Genomic DNA, 19,655 nt, shown 5'->3' with positions numbered 1-19,655 from the left:
ACTGCATTAATAATGTGACATGTCCCCATTAAATAATAATAAAAATATAAATAAATAAATTTAAATGAAGGGAGCCATGGCTTATTTCTTTCAGCACATCTTCAAGTGAACAGAATCCCTGGCTCCCCAGGCTGGTCTGTCACTACCTCCTTTCTGTTCAGGTGTCTTAACCACTTTTTTCATCCTTCCAGCTCATCTGAGAAAAGAACAGGAGGATGAAACATTCCTGCAATTGTCTGTGAACTGATACACTGGAAGTGGCCTGTGGGAAATCTGCCACTCTGCTGTGGATTTCTGGTCTCTGGGACGTGGTCTGCGAGGCTGACTGGATTCAGGATACAATACCTTGTGGAGGAAGTGCTGTGATTTTTTTGAGAAAATCATTCAGGCATAAGAGCAGAGAAAAAAGTTGTAAAAGTTAAAGAAAGATCCCTGAGGGACATCAGCACTGCCAGGATCTCTACAAGTTCAGTGTGTAGTCTCTTTTCTCAGCACATTTGCTTTGGGCAAAACCATAATAGTAACTCATCAGTTGAGGCAGGTAAGTGTGCCTGTTAACATATCTATCCTAAAATACTTCTATTATTAATAAACAATCAAGTAAAAGCTGCAGGTCACCATAACTTTTTCAGACTTCTCACCCTAACTTTTTTCCATTTTCAATGACACTGTGCAATTGATTGCAGTGCAATTTGCTTCCTTGCTTTTCAACAAATAATTGCTTCATTTGGATTTTGCAGATTTTTGATAACTAAATTGGCTTTTTACTGTAATTATTTCCCTTTCTATTTCTCCATCTTTCACTTTACAGGAGCTGTAGTTTGGTTTTGAGTCCTGCTCTCTGGGTACCAGCAGCATTTTCACATGGGCCGAAGCGCTGGTTTATGGCTGTTCTCATCCAGCTTGGTCAAGCAGGCTAAAAGGAAAAGAAATGCAGCTAAATTCTGAGGGTTCAGATTCTATCCACCTTTAACATATTATGTAAGTCTTCATCCTTTGAGTAGTCTTATTGATTTCAGTGGGAGGAGTTGTTATTGCAGAATGTGAATAAGATGTCAGAATTTTACCCTAAATATTTCACTTTACAAAGGAAGCCATGCTGCAGAAGAAAACACTCCCCGAGCTGCAGCAGGATGTAAAATTTCCAGTTACAATAAAATCTGAGAAGCCTTTTGCTTCTTTGTGATGGTGCCCTCCTATTGAAAGTGCTTAATAAACAGAACTAGTTCTGTCTGAATCAAATGAAAGATGCTCATATACAATCTGAGAGTCTTCTAATCCTTACAGCACCACAAGTAATTCAAAGAAGTCTTGAAGTGCCACGATAATGGCACAAGATGGTTATCTCTGTATTATTGGTTTTGTGTACATCAAAGAATGCTCAGTGGGAAAAATAATGTTGCATAAAAAACCAAACACTTTTCTTTCAACAAAGCAGACAATTAAAATTATCCAGAAGTTAAGGAAAATATGAACTAAAAATATTTTGCCTTTGAAAGTCTACATTACGCTTAAAACAATTTTATGGTGTATATTGTAGGCTCTGGATTACCATAAATGTCTGATTGAAAATCTTTGTAAGGATGTTGAGATTAAGTACACAGCTCTTAAATTCTACAAACACAAAATTGATTTCAAAGGAATCAAGTGATGAGAATGGATGTCCATGAAACAAAAATAATGTATTCATAAAGGCCTTTTTCACCAGTCATGACATAGAGTGACAACAACTGGACTTGCTACCTGGTTTTAAAATTGCTTAAACTAAAGATTATGGGAAAAGCTGAAAAAGGAAAGAAAGAAATAGAAGCCAGCTGTACCTGTGGTGTGATTATATTGCCTTCAGGATAGACAAGGCACTGGTTGGTCAACTTTTATGTTGTAGTTTTGGATGTACATGAAGTAAAGAGAATGTGGTGCTGAATGAATGACCAAAAAGTGTACAAAAAAGGGCAAAATCCACCTGGTACAGTGTCAGCAAAGTCTCAGGAGTTGTGGGGAGGGAAGGGAAAGAGAGCACCTTACTCTACATGACATTATGAAACAAATCACAAAACTAGGCATGCTTTACACCAGTGGAAGCGTGATACACCAGGCAGAAGAGCTGCCCCCCAGATCTCTCCCAGAATAATTCTATACCTTTCACAGATGTGGAAATTCGAGTTCCTGGTGAGTCAGGGCCTCCTGATGCCTTGCACAGTCCCAGGAGCGCTCGGTGTGGAGGTGCAATGGGACTGCCTTTCTTCTCTCCAATAATCAAACCACTGGATAAGGAGTGGGAAAAACCCTGGATGTTTTGTGCCTGGCTTGTTGTCAGGGCAGAGCTGTGTATTTGTCCCTTATGCACAGGGGGTCATACCCCCATGTCCATACCTCGGCAGAAGCATCAGCAACAATGTGTGACAGGCTTTACTCCCCATAGAGAGACACTGAAGTATGGCATCCACTCATTTCCTGTCATACCTTTAAATCAAGGCTAAACAAGGTGAAAAGCAAATAGATTTTCAGCCCTTGTAAACTCACAGGGCAAGCTGAATGGATAAACCAGGATGATTCACTGTCATATATTATCCTGGTGTGTTAGAGTTGGCTATATAATAAGTTCATGGCCATCTCAAAATAAGTGGAAAAGTGAATGCTTCCATTGTGATTACTTGGCTAAAAAAATACATGTCAGTAATTCTTCTTCTGCCCTTCTTCACCATTTAATTGCAGTATTTTAAGGTTAAAAATGGGAAAATGCTATGTACTTTTCAGGGAAAACTGACTGGGCTTTTTTTCAGAGATAAATTACTTAGAAACAGAGAGAAAATAATATTCTATTGAAAATGACTCCCTAATGTCCATGGGCCAAGTTAAAGGATGTATGGGCACACTTGCACAAAGAGCTGCAGCTCTGCAGTGGTGTGACTGGAGGAGAATCTCAGCTTCTCTGTGTCAAGCTAAAGGGAAAAAACTGTGTAGGAAATTTCAGTTCACCTGCTTGGCTGGGATGAAAAGTTTCAAGGAAATAACCAGAGTGTATCTGCTAATGTGCCTGCAGGCATAGTCAGACTGAGACAGCAGCTCAGATTAGGGTCACCTGGCATGTTCACTTCTGTAGGGTCCTAATTCTATCACCATCTGTCCTCAAGGGACTTTAAGGAGCTGGTCCCCATCTTCCCTAGCAAATGGCTATGTAAGAGAAGAAGAGGAGGAGGAAGGATGCAGGAACTGATTCTCTTGACAATGAGAATTACTCAGCTGCCACTTCTCCCTTCTTTAGGGTTCAGGATGTTTCTCCCAGCCTATCTTTATAATGAGTGTGAGGACCATTTCAGTGGGAAAGCATAACCATAACTCCAAAACAAGCTCATGGCTGCAAATCCTGTGTTTAAATGTGGGCTAAACTGCTTATGAGGCTAAGCTGAAGTTGCATTTTGATGTCCAGCTCTGCTGTTTGGTTCCTGGGGCACCTTTTGTACTGATCTGGCTGTGGTCCACTTGTTCTGGGTGTGACTAAGGAGCTGAATGAACTTCTCAAGTAGACCCAAGTAATGTTTTTCACTCTTAATGCATCTTGAAGAACTACCAGATTCATTATAGAAGTTGCTCTTTCATTCCTGGTCTCTCCAGGAAAAAAAAAAAAGAAAGATCAAGGCACTTTGGAAGACAACCTGTTTCCCTGTTATATCTGCCTGTTCACAGGATCAGGAGGATCAGATAAACTTCCTGGCTTTCCCATGCTCCACTAATACCAAATTACAATGTGCTGGCCATTTTTCCCTGTCGTGTTTTGAGCAGTTTCAAATGAGGTAGATTAAAACCATTGCACTTATTTATAACAGTTGCAGTAAATTTTAGGGTAAAGCAGGAGGGTATTGGGCAGCAGTATTTTGTTTCTTTCCCTCCTCGAGTTAGGGCTATGGAACATGGGGAGCTGATATTAGGTTCTGGCAATTTAAGTCTGTTTAGCAAGGTTCTTAATAATCTCTGCATGTATATCACAGAGAACCTTTTGCATATTGCTTTAAATAATTCAAAAGTTCTCCAATATTGTATTAAATAATTCAAGAATCGGACAGGCTTTGTGATTAATGATGTGTACCTGGAATTTCTGCAAACACAGCAAGGAGTCAAAGTATGCTCTAGATACAAGTGTCCTGGCACAAGATCCCACTTACCCCTTGCCAAGGCAATAGTATGTATTAGAAAATTGGATAAGCGCCTGCTACTCAATGGAAAACTGACTGAGGCCAATGGTTAATGTGGCAGCTGCTGAAAGAGTCTGTTCTTTCTGACAGACAATACTAATTTGGCTGAGAACCTCTATTGTCTTCAGACTCCCATTTTTAATCTTCGTGAATAGTATTGGTGTCTGATGTGAAAATTAAATGGAAGTATAAATACTTCTGCGGGAGCTGGGCGTTTGTCCTCGTATTTCACCAGTCTTGATTTGAGAGCATGGAAAGGGTTTGCTTTGTAAAGGAAAGCACATAAGCTTATTTTGCATGGTAACTTAATCCTAAAGGGCTTGGAAGTTGCTGTTATTCCCAGCTGTGCTGGGTCTGTGATCATGAAAAGTACCTGGAAGTCTGTTGCCCTTTTCCATTTGTTTTTATAGGGGGATACAAGTGGAGCATCATTATTAAGGCAAAAACCCCCTAAATGCTAGAATTACTGAGTTTTCACCCTCAGTTGACGCAGCAGCCACTTTCCCTTCTTAGTACAGATGAAACAATTCTGATTTAGACAGTACTATCAACAGTTTTTCCTAGGAAATGAATAGATTTCTGTAACCTCAAGGTATTTTTTGGTTAAAGGATTTCTCTAAGACACAAAGAAAATCAATGCTACATTGAGGTAGAAATAAAGCAGACAAATCCTCCTAAATATCCTTTTTTTTTTTTTTTTTTAATAAAGGATATGCTAGTGAGCAGAATGGAATACCCAGGAAGCAGAGTACAATTATGAGCACTATTGGAAATACTCTGTAGATATCTTTGTGGGAGTCTGATATGAGACTCCCAGCCCAGCCACCTCAGTGAGCAACCACTTTACAAACATCAAAAGGACCAGCTGATTTTATTGGATTTTGGATATTTTCAATGAAAGACTCCACAGGAGATGTACTGAGATGTGTCCAGCTTTAATATTTAAACATATTCAAGATTTCTAGAGGAAGAGACAGAGAAATAAAGAGGGCTGCTGCTGTGGCAAATGCATTTGGCATGCCATGGCCAGTATACCCTCCTATATGTTCCTCTCTGCTCCAGCAGCAGCTGGTGGCCTAAGGGCCATTTGGATAAGGTGAGGGACTGCTGGAGTGAAAGCTCCTCTGGACTCAGGCCCAGAGGGAAACCAAAGCACAGGGGTTGAATTAAAACCTTTGTACAAGCTGAGATACATGAAGCCACACTAAAGTGAAATAGAAATATAGATTTTTTAACTTTTAGTAGAAATATATGCTAAGTGCCTTAAACATTAAAAAGCTGTAGCAGAGACCTTAAACACAGTTGTTGCTACAGTAGTGTTACCTTTTCACAGAATTCTTTACTTTAGACAAAATATAGATAGAATTATACTGTTCACATTTTTTAGACAGAGTGTTCACATAAACAATAAGAGCTGATAGAAACTGTACATGTAAATCTGTGTAATACCTATGTAACACTTGTGTGAGATTTATGATTGTTAGAAATAGACCAGGATAGGTTAAGAAAAGAAAAACTAGAATCGTGTGTTAATCTTATTGGTCAATTAACAAATATAATCCACACTTCTGTAAGAAAAAGTTTATGGAGCATATAGAGCATATAGAAGAAGAAGAAGCTGGTTTTGCCTGCTGTTGCTGTTGCTGTTGCTGCTTGCCTTTATCATGAACCCCCTTCGAACTCTGCCTTCAAGAAAGCTATGAGACTATGAAATAAAGAACTTAGCAGAACAGCAGCCTCCTCTGCTCTCTTACCCTCGTCTGAGAAGGAAGGGTACCCCATCAAAAGCTCAACAAGCCTGGATGAAACACATTTTTACAGATGCTGCACAGGGAATATTGACATTAGATATACAGCCTGCAACCTGGGGAGCAGGTTGGTGGATTGGTTCTTGGGGTTTTTCAGTCATGGTTTTTGTTGCTTTTGGTGGTTTTTTGTTGTTTTGTTTTTGTTTGGGTTTTTTTAAGAATGTGCATCTCAGAAAGAATCTCAGGTATTTAAGGGCAGGGACAAAACCCAAGGTATATCAAATGACTGATACCTAGAACAAAGCTCTGTATGCACATTTGCATTTAAATAGTGGAAGCTATTGCAAATTGCCCACACTAGTCTTTATTTCAGTGGTTCAGAGATCCACGTTACAATAAACTTCAGCATTTTTTACATAGGCTAGCTGCAAAATGCTGCTCATTGTTTCTTAATAAAATGAAAGCTTGGAAAGATGACCAATTAAGGTGTCTCTGCGAAAGTCTCAGGGGTGAAGCATCTTCCTTAAATAAAAGGGAAATATGCTAATTTTCCATCCCTGCAGATTAATTGAAGGAGCCATAGTATTCTTTTCGTGTTTCAGGGCACAGCAGGTGGGAAGGGAAGAGAGAGGATATTGCAGGTCAGCCACTTTAGGATTTCGATGGAGAGTCTGCCTTTCGTAAAGAATGAATAATTCAACCACCCACACCACATAACCATTTAAATTACAGTCTTCCTGTTATTATAAAGCAATGTCTCAAAGGAATAAATAAAGTTGACAAAAATAGTCTTCATAAGGGTTGACACTGATTACACCAGACTGAACACCCTCCCTCACGGGGCTCGTCCACCTTTAAATGTCATCATGAGATGACACCTGTCTATCCTGCTGTCAGTCTGAACAGAGAATAAGTCTCTGTTCCCAGTGGCTTCTTTTCCTAGCAAGACCAATTCTAAGTCATAAAGCACAGGATGACAAATCTTAAACCAGCAAAAGCTGAATGTTTTTTTATTACTCACTCTGTCTCTTAGTAGGAGGGGGAAACCGCTAAAGAGAGGAGTGAAGGGGAACTTCATGGCAGATAAATGTAAAACAAATAAAATGCTGGATGTTGGTTCTGTAAAATTAATTTCTGCAGAACATCATGTAGGAGAATGAAGTGACAGATATTAGGCAGAAATTCTTTCCTGTGAAGGTGGCTGGGGCACTGGCACAGGTTGCCCAAGGAAGTTGTGAACTCCCTACCCCTGGAAGTTCAAGGCCAAGCTGGATGAGGCTTTGAGTAACCTGGCCAAATGAAAGGTTGTCCCTGTCCATGGCAGAGGCATTGGAATCAGCTGATCTTTAAAGTACCTTCTAACCCAAGTCATTCTATGATTCTGGGACAGAAAACATTGTCCCAGCTTTGCATTAATTAGCAGTGGTAATTCATAGCCAACTGTCTATCAAGGACAAATGACCTTGTGGCTCTGTGATTCACAAAACTGGTCTGTTGGCACATATTTGGTTTTTTATTCATTTTTATTGTTGATTGTTCATCTTGCAAGATAACAGGCTCGGAAGACCACAGGTACTTCCATATCGAGTGAAATCAAAGGCCTAACAAGCCCTGAAGGAAACAGCCTGTTGAGAAACCAAATCATGGCTGGCCTCTGTGACATGGCTCATCTGAAACAGAGATGAGAATGATACTCACCTTTTCTGAACAAGCCTAAAAACTTTTTCCTTGGTCAGAAAATAATTTATTTCCTGATTACTTCCAGTTGTTTTATTAAATTTCTACCATGGAGAAAAGAAAATTCCAAAATGTGATTGTTCATTGAAACAGATTTTTTTTCCTATTTTTGCCGCAGTTCATATTTCATCTCAGTACAAGAAATTGACATAGTGCCCTCATGCCTCTTTCTCTTAGAGGGTGCTTCAGATATTAACAGTTCATTTGCCACAGAGCAGCTTAACTGGCCTCCCCTGCCCAACAGCACAAAAGGGAATGGTTATTGATACCCTGTGATACAAACTGATATCCCCTAAGGGCAGCATATATATTTATGATTTATATCATGGCTTATTTCTTACTATTAGAATGGTTTTCTGTGCTGGTAGGAAATCCTAATTCTGCTCCCATATGGACAGCTCAGACAAAGTTCCTGCCTGCCTATGCTCCTTCCTGTGCACAGCAAGTCGGGCAGGACACAGAACAGCCTCACTACCGTGGGCAGGAGAGGGAAGGAAACAAACACACTTCAGGCTCCCACTTCACAGGTGCTGCCAGGCTCAGTGTGGTCATGATGCTGTAAAAAAAAAGCATATCTAAATAGACATGCCTACACATAGTCACAAAGAATATTGCATCCGTTAGCTCATGGGAAACTTCAGACTTATATGATGCGGCCTTTTGCTGTTAGCCAGTCCCTCTCCCTGTGTGCCATTTCACTTCTTTGAAGCACTGAAGGTGTACTTCAATCCAGACTCTCCAATTCAGAAACTATATGTGTATAAATGAAACAAGGATCTAGTTGCTCTGAGCTACGTCCAAATCTAAATTAAGTTGCTCTTACCAAAGAACGTGTTCAACAGCAGCAGGAGCACCTTGTTCATATTTTGCAAGTGTTAAAAAAGAGCCTTCCCCATTTTGTGCTAATAAAATGCTATTCAATAAATTCAGGTAAGAACTACAAAGGATTAAAACAGTTTTACATCTCTCCCAGCTCCTCAAACAGCTGTGCTATGCTGCAGCTGCACACATTGCTCAGACAAGATACAGCAGCAGGTAATTCTGCAGTCATTGGCCTGCAACATCCCCCAGCATCCAGCAATCCCCTGGTTAGTCTGGGTTTTAGAGGAGAAGCAAAATCCTCTAAGCTAAGTCCTCCTAAGAAAAAGGAAACAAACCTATTTTAATAAACAAATGTATTTGACAATAGGATTATCTGAGTTTCTAAGGTTAGCATCCTGTCTTCCTCGGAAAGGCACTAAGCACACCTAATTAACACTATAAAATAAACTAAACATATCGGTTGGGTACTAAGATTTTCTTTGCACTGGTTGCATTGTCATGGCTAAATAAAAAGGACTGATGTCTGACTTTAAAAATGGAGGAGGGAGAGGAGGTATGGTGAGAGAAAGGAATTACCCATTGATTTATTCTTTTACTTAACAGCTGAGGAGAATGAGCAATTTAAGGTCAGCAGCATATTGTTCAGCTGGCCTCAGAGCCTGCAAAATTACCAGCACTGTGTGTTGCAATAAATTGCATGCTTTTGTCATCCCTGTTTGCTTGAAATATGTGTGAAACGAAGAGAGAAATAGCTAAGACCAGCATTAAGGACTGCCCTGATCTGCCTAGAAGGTGAATGGAGACAAAACAGTCTGTTTTGTTGTTGATAGGAAAGCCCCTCTAATGCACAATCAGTCCCACTGCTTTTGTAGCTGCTTCCTTCCCCGGTACCAGGGGCACACACAGCCACGTGGGTCAGGAATGTTGCTGGAAATCCCAGCAAAACTACTCCTCCCAATTCTCTCCTTCTGTACCCCAGTGATCCACCCCAAAGGGCTCATGTTTGATTCTGCACAAAGTCCATGTGCTGTCCTTGTAGTGCTGCAGGCTGCCCAGCCATCATGCCTGCAGAAACATTTACTCTAACAGTCCCTAAAGAACTCACCCTGTGCAGAAGGGTAAATTAAACACGGAGGTGTGGCTCAGCTAAGGCACTGCATCACACAGTGAGAAGGTTACTGACAGTCCAAGTAACTTTTCAGACTAATGACTCTCTCATCAGTCCAGGAAAACAGGTCCTATTGCTCCAGAAGGTCATACTGGCCTTTATTTTCCTCCTGGTGATGCAAGTGCTGATTATAGTGCAGTATCCAAGACAGGTAATTCATGTCAAAAGGTGCAGAAAGTGGCTTTGCTTATTGATGTGTTGTCATCGCAACGTTCAGCCTTTCTGTTCATAGCTATTCACGTGAGTTACAGCAAACAGAGCCTGTGCCTGGCATTAACCTGCTCCCCAGGCAGCTATTACTCAAAATGCACAATGGCCTGCGGGACACCAAGAGATTTGCCATTGCTCTATTGACCAGACACAGCCTTGTACTGCACTGTGTGATGAAGTAGTGTCAAAATAGCATTCCAGGCCATTCTCCTGGAAAAGTCAGAAAGCCACAGCTTGGACAGGTGCACTCTTTGCTGAGGCAAGAACTGCCTGGATGGCTGGGCCCAGAGAGTGATGGTGCTGCATCCAGCTGGTCATTGGTGTCCCCCAGGGATCAGTAGTGGGCCCAGTCCTGTTCAATATCTTCATTGATGATCTAGGTGATGGAAACAAGTGTACTCTCTGTAAATTTGCAGACAACAGCAAATTGGGTGGGAATGTCGATCTGCTAGAGGCTGAGGGCTCTGCAGAGGGTTCTGGAGACATTGAATTGATGGAACGAGACCAATTGTATGAGGTTCAATAAGGCCAAGTGCTGGGTCCTGCCCTTGTGTCCCAACAAGGCCCTGCAGTGCTCCAGGCTGGGGGCAGAGTGGCTGGAAAGATGCCCAGCAGGAAAGGCCCTGGGGGTGCTGGCAGACTGTCGCCGAACATGAGCCAGCATGTGCCCAGGTGGGGCAAGAGGGCCAAGAAGCCCCACGGCATCATGGCCAGCAATAGTGTGGCCAGCAGGACCAAGGCAGTGATTGTCCCTCTGTGCTGGGCACTGGTGAGGCCACACCTCAAGTGCTATGTCCAGTTTTGGGACCCTCAGCTCAGGAAGGACATTGAGGGGCTGGAGCAGGTCCAAAGAAGGACAATGAAGCTGGGGAAGGGTCTGGAGCACAAGACTTATGAGGGTCAGTGGAGGGAGTTGGGGCTGTTTAGCCTGAAGAAAAGGATGCTTCAGGGAGACCTTATCACTCTCTACAACTCCCTGACAGGAGAGTGGCCAGGTGGGATCAGCCTCTTTTTTCACCAAGTAAGAAATGACAGGCCAGAAGGAAATGGCCTCAAGTTGTGCCATGGGTAGTTTAGATTGTATATTAGGAAACATTTCTTCACCATAGGTCATCAAGCACTTGAATAGGCTACTCAGGGAAGGCCTGGAGTCACCATCCCTGGAGATACTTAAAATATGTATCGATGTGGCACTTGGGGGCAGGATTTAGTGGTGGACTTGGCAGTGCTGGCTTAACAGCTGGACTCAATGACCTTAAGGATCTTTTCCAGCATAAATGATCCTATGATTCCATGTACATGCTTGTCCTTCCCTTGTGTATTCTTCCTTTATGGGCACTGTAGCACCTAACAAAGAAAGTACCATGAACCTCCCCAGGTTTTATTTTAGGCTTCACTGGGCAACAAGATGAAGCTACCCTAATGTTGCAGCTCAACGAGCTGTGCAGCAGTGTGAGCCACAAGGTATCATGGGAGGATTGGAAATTGCTGTTTGTTGTCCCTGATCCTCTGTCAGCAATGACTTCAGTCTCATACTGCTTCTGTGTGTAAAAGTACTTTTCCCCAGCTCAGCCATGGAAAGGCAGGAAATATCCTGCATGTCATTTACCTTTGCTTTGAGGAAAATAACTACACTTTTTACTGTGTGGCTTTGATTCTCGGTGTAGAAAAATCTTTTTATTCACTTACATTTTACTAATAAATACATTGTCTCTCAGAGGACAGAACCTGACTCATCAATGGAGCTTTCTGTGCTGGCCCTACAGAGGCACTGGGATGTCCACATGACATCTCAACTCCATATTCTCACTAAGAGTGATGGAGGTGGGGAACCCTGAGCTGGGATTGCCAGACAAGTTTTGGTCATTACTAAAGGCCATTCCTCACAAACCACCTTCCCCAGGCATTCCTCCAGTCCTTGGCTTGGTCTTTGTGCTCACACATATCTACCCCTTGTTACTATTGGGGATAGAGGCTGTGGTCCCTTGCCACTGTAAGGATTAGATTCTGTGTTGCTTGTTGCAGGACAGACAGGACAGGATCAGAGCTCAGGGAGGAGTCTGTGTAATGGGCAGCCCTGCCGTGTGCTGGTTTTATCTCAGACATCATCCTTTCATGGCTTGTCTATACAAATAACAGTATTCCAAATCTCTCAACAGACAGGAGGAGAAGTCATTGCAACCCTAGGACTGAATTTGATGGGCTGCTGCACCCTTCTACCATTCCTGCAGGGATGGGGGGAGATGACTGTCCCAGCAGCCACTGTCTCACCAGCATACACAACATTTTGTGCATCACCAAACACCCTCTCCAGGGCCTTATACTGAGTCCTTGATTGCCTGGATCTTGCTTCTGACCTGGGCAAACCCCAAATTCAGTAGGACCCAAGGTCTCCAGCCTTGCATAGAGCAAGGGGCAGTCCCCTCTCATGGAAACAAGGTGCTGCCCATCAGCAACCATACTTCCATCCCTACCCTGGCCACAGGTTTTAATGATGTGTTCAACCCACATAAACAATGAAAGATGCTTATGATATTAGGCATGCACATTCATGAATCTGTGACCCAGCCCTCATCTTCCAGAGGATCTTCCTCTAAAGGAAATCTCCACAGTGTCATCCACAGTTTTGGAGGTCTGGAGGAAGCTCTTCTAAGGCTACACAAAGCATTTAGCACAGCCTCACTCACTCAAAATGCCATTTGAGTAACTGACAGAGCTCTGAAAAAAGCTTTTAATTTACAGCAACAGGACCATTTTTCAAAGTTTCCAAGAATTTTGTGCATTTTACAGTGAAAGAACATTTATTGCCACTTTTATTTGTAAGCTGACTACAGCTCCATATTACTTGGGGTATAAAGCAGATGAGCAAAAGGCCTTTAAACTATTGTTTTTACACTTCTGATCTTGATTGATGTTGACACCAATTAGCAGAAAAGGAATCTTCCAGATAAAGGAAAAGAAGATTTTATTAAGCCCTAAATGCCAAGAGTCAGAATTCAATGCAAAATTCATTAGTGCTTATGGCAGGAGTCCTACCAGATATTGCCAAGGGGTTAAAGGGAAATAAAAATTACATAAACAGGATTTTCAGGACTTTTAAATCCTAGCTTGAACAGTAAACTTGTTTGAGTGATTTCAGCTTGCTGTTCTATACCCTAATATATAAAGGCTGTTCTGGTACACTCACTAGCTTTAATCAGAGGCAACCTCTACTGAAATCAGTTGTGTTCCTCTAAATGAACAGAAAAATCAAGGTAATATTTTTTCATTCAGTTCCAAATCTATTTCTGTAAATGCAACATTCATCAGGTAGAGGAAGAGGTCTTCACATGATATAAATATAAATTTTAAATAAATAAATATATAAATATATGCGTGTGTATATATATATATGGGATCAAAATCTGACCAGAATTTCTATTTCATGTACAGACAGTGACACAAAAATAATGATACTTGCCTTTTCAAGTAAATATTTTTTTGTAAAAAATAATGATACTTTCCTTTTACCCTTAAACAGTTGCTCAGAAAAATAAATGAGCTTTGCAAGTTTCCTGATGTTGTATCACCAAGAAATCCCAGTTTAACAAAGCTCCAAAACCAGATTTGAAAGCTTTATAAAAACAAAGATTAAATACGCTTTTTTAGAAATAGAAATAAAATAGTTTGTACAGTTTGGAGTCCGAAGAACTTTGAGTGGCTGCTCTGTAAGAGAAGTGCCACAGCTGCCTGTTATTCTAATTCACAGGAATTCTTACAGGAACTCTGTTTTGGAGCAGGAACAAATACTTGGGCAAGTTGAGGCAGTTCCTTCCTAAGGCTTCTATTCACAGCACTCAGAAATTTACTTGAGTATTCATGTCTCTCTGTGTTCACTAGATCATGTTTTGCTTTTTTCACTAGATCATGGTTTTGGTTTTTTTTTTAGCTCTTCAGTTTGGTAAGGAAAATCATAGGTCTCAGTTCCCAAACACCAGGCACTGCCTGCCCAGAAACACACCACAGGTTTTCATTCCTCTCTGCTGCAGAGTATCTGCTCTTTCAGTTCAAAGGACTGCACACAAACAGATTTCTTGCAATTCAATTTAGCCAATGATAACTCGATTTCAACATGTCCTAAGACATGTTCTTCCACTGGCAGAGGATCCTGATGGCCATCCGTTTACATCTACTTGTCAGAAACCCCAGGGCAAATGTTGACTCTGAATTTTCCTTCCAGTCTCATTTGCTGCATCAAATGTCATCAGTGCTTTTGACAGCAGCATCCTAGACTCGTAGCTAGGAACTTATTGCCATTTCTTGCTTGCTGTGGACATTACAGGTTTGGTTTGTACATCTCTCATCTTCCAGGGCTAAGCACTGCACTTTTCTGCTTCATTATACTGGGGTAGTGCTATTCACCTGAAAAAACTTAATCCCAGATTTATTTTAAAAATCAAAGCATCCCTTTGCTGTCTTCACATCATTTGCTCCTGCCCTGCAACCAACCCTTCCCCCTTCTGCTGCTTCGGGCAGGAGTTCACTTTCCTGTAGATTTGAGCAACTTGCCACACAGTGAGAGCTTTGCTCTCTGACTGAGGCTAAGCACTGGTTTTATTATTAAAAAAACCCTTGCAGGTTGCTTATTAAAAAACAAACCGAATTAAAAACAAACAAACAAATAAAACAAACAAAAACCAAAAAAAAACCACAACCAACCAACCAAACAAAAGCAAAAAAAAACCCCAAAATACAGATAACACTGGGCTTTGTTGTTAAACCACATGTTGAGAATATTAGTGAGCCTGGAAACTCTTGATTGGAAAAAGGAGAATGATTCTAGAAATGGGGATATGGGATTTTATGGAATATGTTTTGTAGACCCCTACTCTTATCTAATACTTTATTGCCTCAGTTTCTCCTCAATCCATTTGGGCCATGTTATGCTCTCACAGTATTTACATGTTCTGTGAATGAAGATGGATTTCTGCTCATTGATGGCTCTTGTCTAAGCTGCTTTGTTTTTTGGATCTTGATCATACTTGCAGTGTACCGATTTTATAATAGCATACCTTCCTCAAATAAACATTTAAATGTGGAGGGAGAGTTCCTGTTCAGAGAGTAAAACCCATCTAGCAAAATCTCAGAGCCAGAGCTAAATGCCATCAGCTTCCATCAGTTCTTCAGCAGCAAGTGACATATGGCAGAAACCTGTCCCCTCTTCTCAAGGATCTCAGAAACAAAATAATGAGGAGTCTCTGCCCAAGACTTAGAGACTATGAGTGCTCTGTGTGTGTGTGTGCATAACAATTAAAAAAGCAACTGTCCTGAGAAGCATGATGAACTGCTTCAACTCCTGCACCTCTAGAAGGATTTCTCCCTCTGTATTCACAGAACTGTGGGGGAATGTTTGAGAGATCAGCAGATTAAAGGTATTTTTGTTCTCTTTCTTTTGCTTCTTGAGGAGGAAAACATTGGAAAAAATGTGCCATGGAAGTAGAGCTTGTGAAACTGTCTCTCATAACTTTGCTGGGGAATTCCGTGGAGGACCAGAGTGAGGCATTTACAAATTTGAAATAACGGGGCATTGACTCAGTCACACAATAGATATACTCTCAGTTGGTTAATAAAATAAGAAAGAATTCTTGGTTAAAAAACTATTTGCAGGGAGTCAGATCTGTTTCAGTCTTATGCACAGATTCTCTTAGTTCTTCCTCCATTGCAAACAGAGATGACAAGACTTCATGGGATTTCAAATTTACAGTATATCAACAAGAATATTGTAAAGCAGAGGTGCAGCGACAAGGCAAAATTTAGAACTCTGCCCCTTTTCTCACTCTAGAGTTATCTGTAGCAGCCATGTAGAGAATAGAAAATGGAATATTCCTCACAGATATTCATATATAACAGGACACCAGCAGAAATGCTTGCATTGTTATCCCTGTCAGATTCTATGAATCCACAAATCCTGCTAAATATCTAATATCACAGCTAAAGATGTGCCTAGATGTGCAAGCTGTTAGTTATCTATAAAAGGCCTCTTATCAGGACCAGCACTGACAATAATATCTGCAAATGCTGAAGGCCCCTCAGCTGTCAAACAAGAAATCATCATCCAGCTGTGTGATAAATGTAAATACAGGTGCTACGTCCACAAGCAAAATGTAAGAGGAAAAACACCCAGGTCACTAAGAATGAATCTGACCAGAGAAAAAAACATGTGAGAAAAATAGTAGGGTTATAGTTAATCTTCATCCTGTTGTCATTATCAATAGGGGACATTAGGAGTCTACCTAGAGGTGTCAGCAGCATTCCTGTTACTTCTCTCTATATGCCACCACACAGAATGGTCAGTTTTGATTGTGGTCAAATGTGAGTCACTGGCAGTAAACTTAACAACTACTGATTCAACTGGTGCTTCAACACAAGCCATGATGTGTGGAAGTGATAGAAATATGGTCATATGCATACTTTGGATTTAGTCCGTGATCCAAAATGTCTTCAGCCAGGACTGACAAAAATAAGTACAACAATCTGTATCAGGCCTCTGTCATCAGCACCATTGCTAGATGGAGACAAGGTAATATAATAGATCCCAGGAACTTGTATAATGTCTTCTAAAGACCACAGAAAATTTACTGTCTGCATTATCCCGTGGCAGGGAGTTCCACAGCTTAGCTGGAAACTGTGCAAATTGTAGGAGGTAAGAAATACAAACAGGATTTTCTTGACCTGTAAAGCAACTTTTTGAGTGAGGATATTTTTCCTGAACTGACAGAAGATGGAAGTCATGCTCCATAGAACATGTAGGCATAATCCACAACAGCAGAAAAACACCAGCAATTAGTCAGAACCCCTCTGTTGACTGACAAGAAGTAGACATACTATCACTGAAGACCAATCTTCTGAGCTCTCAGTGTGTAAATTAGACACAACGTGTAAATTGCACAGTAAGTGACAAGAATTTCAGAACATTGATTACTTTGAGACAGTCATTTGAGGAATGAATTCTTTCAAGAAATATAAAACTGCTGCTCTTGATGGCATCTGACAACTGAGTAGATAAAATACCTTGGTTGAATGACAAATATCCCAATACTCCAACCATTTACTGTGCATTGCTGTCAGCGTGTTAGTGTTTGTATCTCATAGCAGTCCAAAAATCAGAGAAGGATGCTTCAGAGCCAAAGAACAGTGGGTTGTGTCCATACGGCATCATCTCCGCAAATGGCATCAGCGTCTGATCCTAATTAAATTAGTTATCACCATTTGTTAAATGGTCCCTAATACCGGAGCAAGCTGGACTGTTCCCAAAAAATCCCTGCTGTTTAAGTGCTTAACATCACTGAGCAGTTCCAAGAGAGCCTTGGGAGGGCATGGACAGATACTCTATGCTTTTACATCCATCAGCAGCTGCTCATGACACTGGAAAAATCTGAAGTACGGTTTTATTTGTAATTATTAAATTACACAAATTGATCATCTCTTCATAGGGATTGCACACTGAAAAGTTTACATAAAGCATGTGAGAACCAGAGCCAAGGGTGCAAACTGCAATATGAGCTATTAGAAAAGGGTACTTGTACCAATATTTTTGGCATCTGTCAAAATAAGCAACCAAGCTATGATCATATAAAATCTAATTTTTGCAGGTGACTAAGCCATCACAATCCAAAATTAGGAATGCAGTTTTAAGGACTTCGTGCAAAATCATAGCCATGGTGACCTCAGCATCCTTCCTGGATATCTTATTAGTGCATCCAAAGCCAGCTGTATAGGAATTCAGGTGAAACAGATGTGATTCTCCTCCACCTTTAGACTTAATAAGCAATTTTGCACATCCAAGATTGAGGGTGACTCACCCTTGACTAGCACATGATCTATCTGGGTATCAGACTGCATTGCACACTTTACTGAAGGCCAGAGAGATCAAAATGCAAAGTAAGTGCTCGTAAGAGTTCAGTTCCCAAATGAAGGTGAGGGGCAGATGAGGAGACTGATGGCAACCACACAATGCTGTGAATTGCTGAACTCACACGGTGCCATGCAGACCTGTACGTGTGCTCTGTGTCTGAATGATCAGGGTTTGCAGAGTTATATAGGCTGCAAGGGATCAAAATTTCCTTGTCTTAGTGGTTATCTTGGATAGCAAAAATCAGTCTGTCTTTCTAGGAGTCATCCTATCATGAAAGCATGAGCTATTACCAGAGATGCACCTTGAATGTTTATGCTGGGGCTGAAAACTTTTCTAGTTGCAGCAGAAATACAGAAGCTGTGGTAGCTACATAATTGACAGTGCACAAGATAATCAATAGGGTATTTAGAATTAGCATAGATTAAAAGAAAATAAGAGAAAATAAAAGAAAATTACTTTGCCTAGTAGCCTGAGAATGAATTTGACAACTTGGAGACCTTCTCACATGAGTCAGTTGGAAGAACAAGAACATGCAGAAATGTGATCATTATGAATAAAGAGAAATGTGTGAACATAGAGCCTGGTTGAACAATGCAGCACGTTGTGGTTGGTGGCATCATGAAAGAGTTGTAAAATACCAAGGATTGAGCCCAGGCAACCCACTGGTGCATCTCTGATGCTGACTTTATGAAACCTCATCAGAAAACAAGCAAAGGACGTGTATCAGGAAAAAGGAAGCACAGACACAGCTGTGAAGGCATGAAAGGATAAACAACTCTTTTATTCTCTTTCTGCAAATCACAACAAGGTAAATGACTGAAAAGCCTTTTTTGAACCCTACCAGTATGTGACAGGAAAGAGGAAATAATGCCCTAGTTGCCAAAAATGGCAAGGAGAGGAGAGGAGAGGAGAGGAGAGGAGAGGAGAGGAGAGGAGAGGAGAGGAGAGGAGAGGAGAGGAGAGGAGAGGAGAGGAGAGGAGAGGAGAGGAGAGGAGAGGAGAGGAGAGGAGAGGAGAGGAGAGGAGAGGAGAGGAGAGGAGAGGAGAGGAGAGGAGAGGAGAGGAGAGGAGAGGAGAGGAGAGGAGAGGAGAGGAGAGGAGAGGAGAGGAGAGGAGAGGAGAGGAGGCAGAATGTCATGGTTACAATTTGTTTTCAACTCATTTTTTCTCTCCAAGGTTCCTCCTGCCCTTTAAGAAGCCTGTACTTAAAACATAATGGACTAGACAATTCCCAAACCAGGCACTTGGTATAATTCATTTTAATGCCACTCCAGTTGGCTGGGCAATACAATAGATCATCACACTGTGAGAGAACCCTTTGGTCCAGACTATGTATCAGACTGAACTTCTAGATCTATAGCGTATTTATCATGAGTCTGCTGCCACACAAGGTTATCGTGCTGGTAAGCAGTATTTCCCCATCTCAAATTTGGTTCTTTTAGCCAAAATGGAGCTATTCAACATAAAAAAACCACCATCAACAGCAACAACAAAAAAGCCTGTTCTGGCTTTGTCACAGTCACATGCCCAGAGTTCAATATCCACCATGGAACTCAGGGAAAGTATCAGCAGACAGTATGGTTTCACAAAATATTCAAGACTATCTTTTTTTTAGTATGAGCCACTGTTTAATCTTGGAAAGATGCACTGTATTGTAATTAGTTTCAGCTACACCAGATATTCTGCACTGCTTTTTCTGTTTAGAATAATCTCCATGAATAAACAGAGGATTTATTTTTTCTTAAGGTTATTCCCCTCAGCATATAAAAAGAAGAAAATCCTGCATGGTTTTGAGCCATTTTTTTCCCAGATCCTATGACAAAACACTTGGGGCACACCAGACTTGTGTTCACCGACTGTTTCTCTACCAGGAAACCAAGCCA

The 19,655-nt window shown here is 41.2% G+C and overlaps 1 long non-coding RNA gene across 2 annotated transcripts in view; it reads left to right on the top strand.

The window, feature by feature from the left end:
* LOC116455746 overlaps positions 1-19,655 on the top strand; it is a 60,316-nt gene that overhangs the window by 17,540 nt on the left and 23,121 nt on the right. For both annotated transcript variants that reach the window (XR_004244464.1, XR_004244463.1), the window contains exons 2-3: positions 192-541; positions 812-981. This is a non-coding gene — a long non-coding RNA (uncharacterized LOC116455746). The remainder of the gene's footprint in view (positions 1-191; positions 542-811; positions 982-19,655) is intronic.

Source organism: Corvus moneduloides, chromosome 1, assembly GCF_009650955.1.
Source record: "Corvus moneduloides isolate bCorMon1 chromosome 1, bCorMon1.pri, whole genome shotgun sequence".
Classification (NCBI taxonomy): Eukaryota; Metazoa; Chordata; class Aves; order Passeriformes; family Corvidae; genus Corvus; species Corvus moneduloides.
This window is presented reverse-complemented; position numbering and strand designations above follow the sequence as displayed.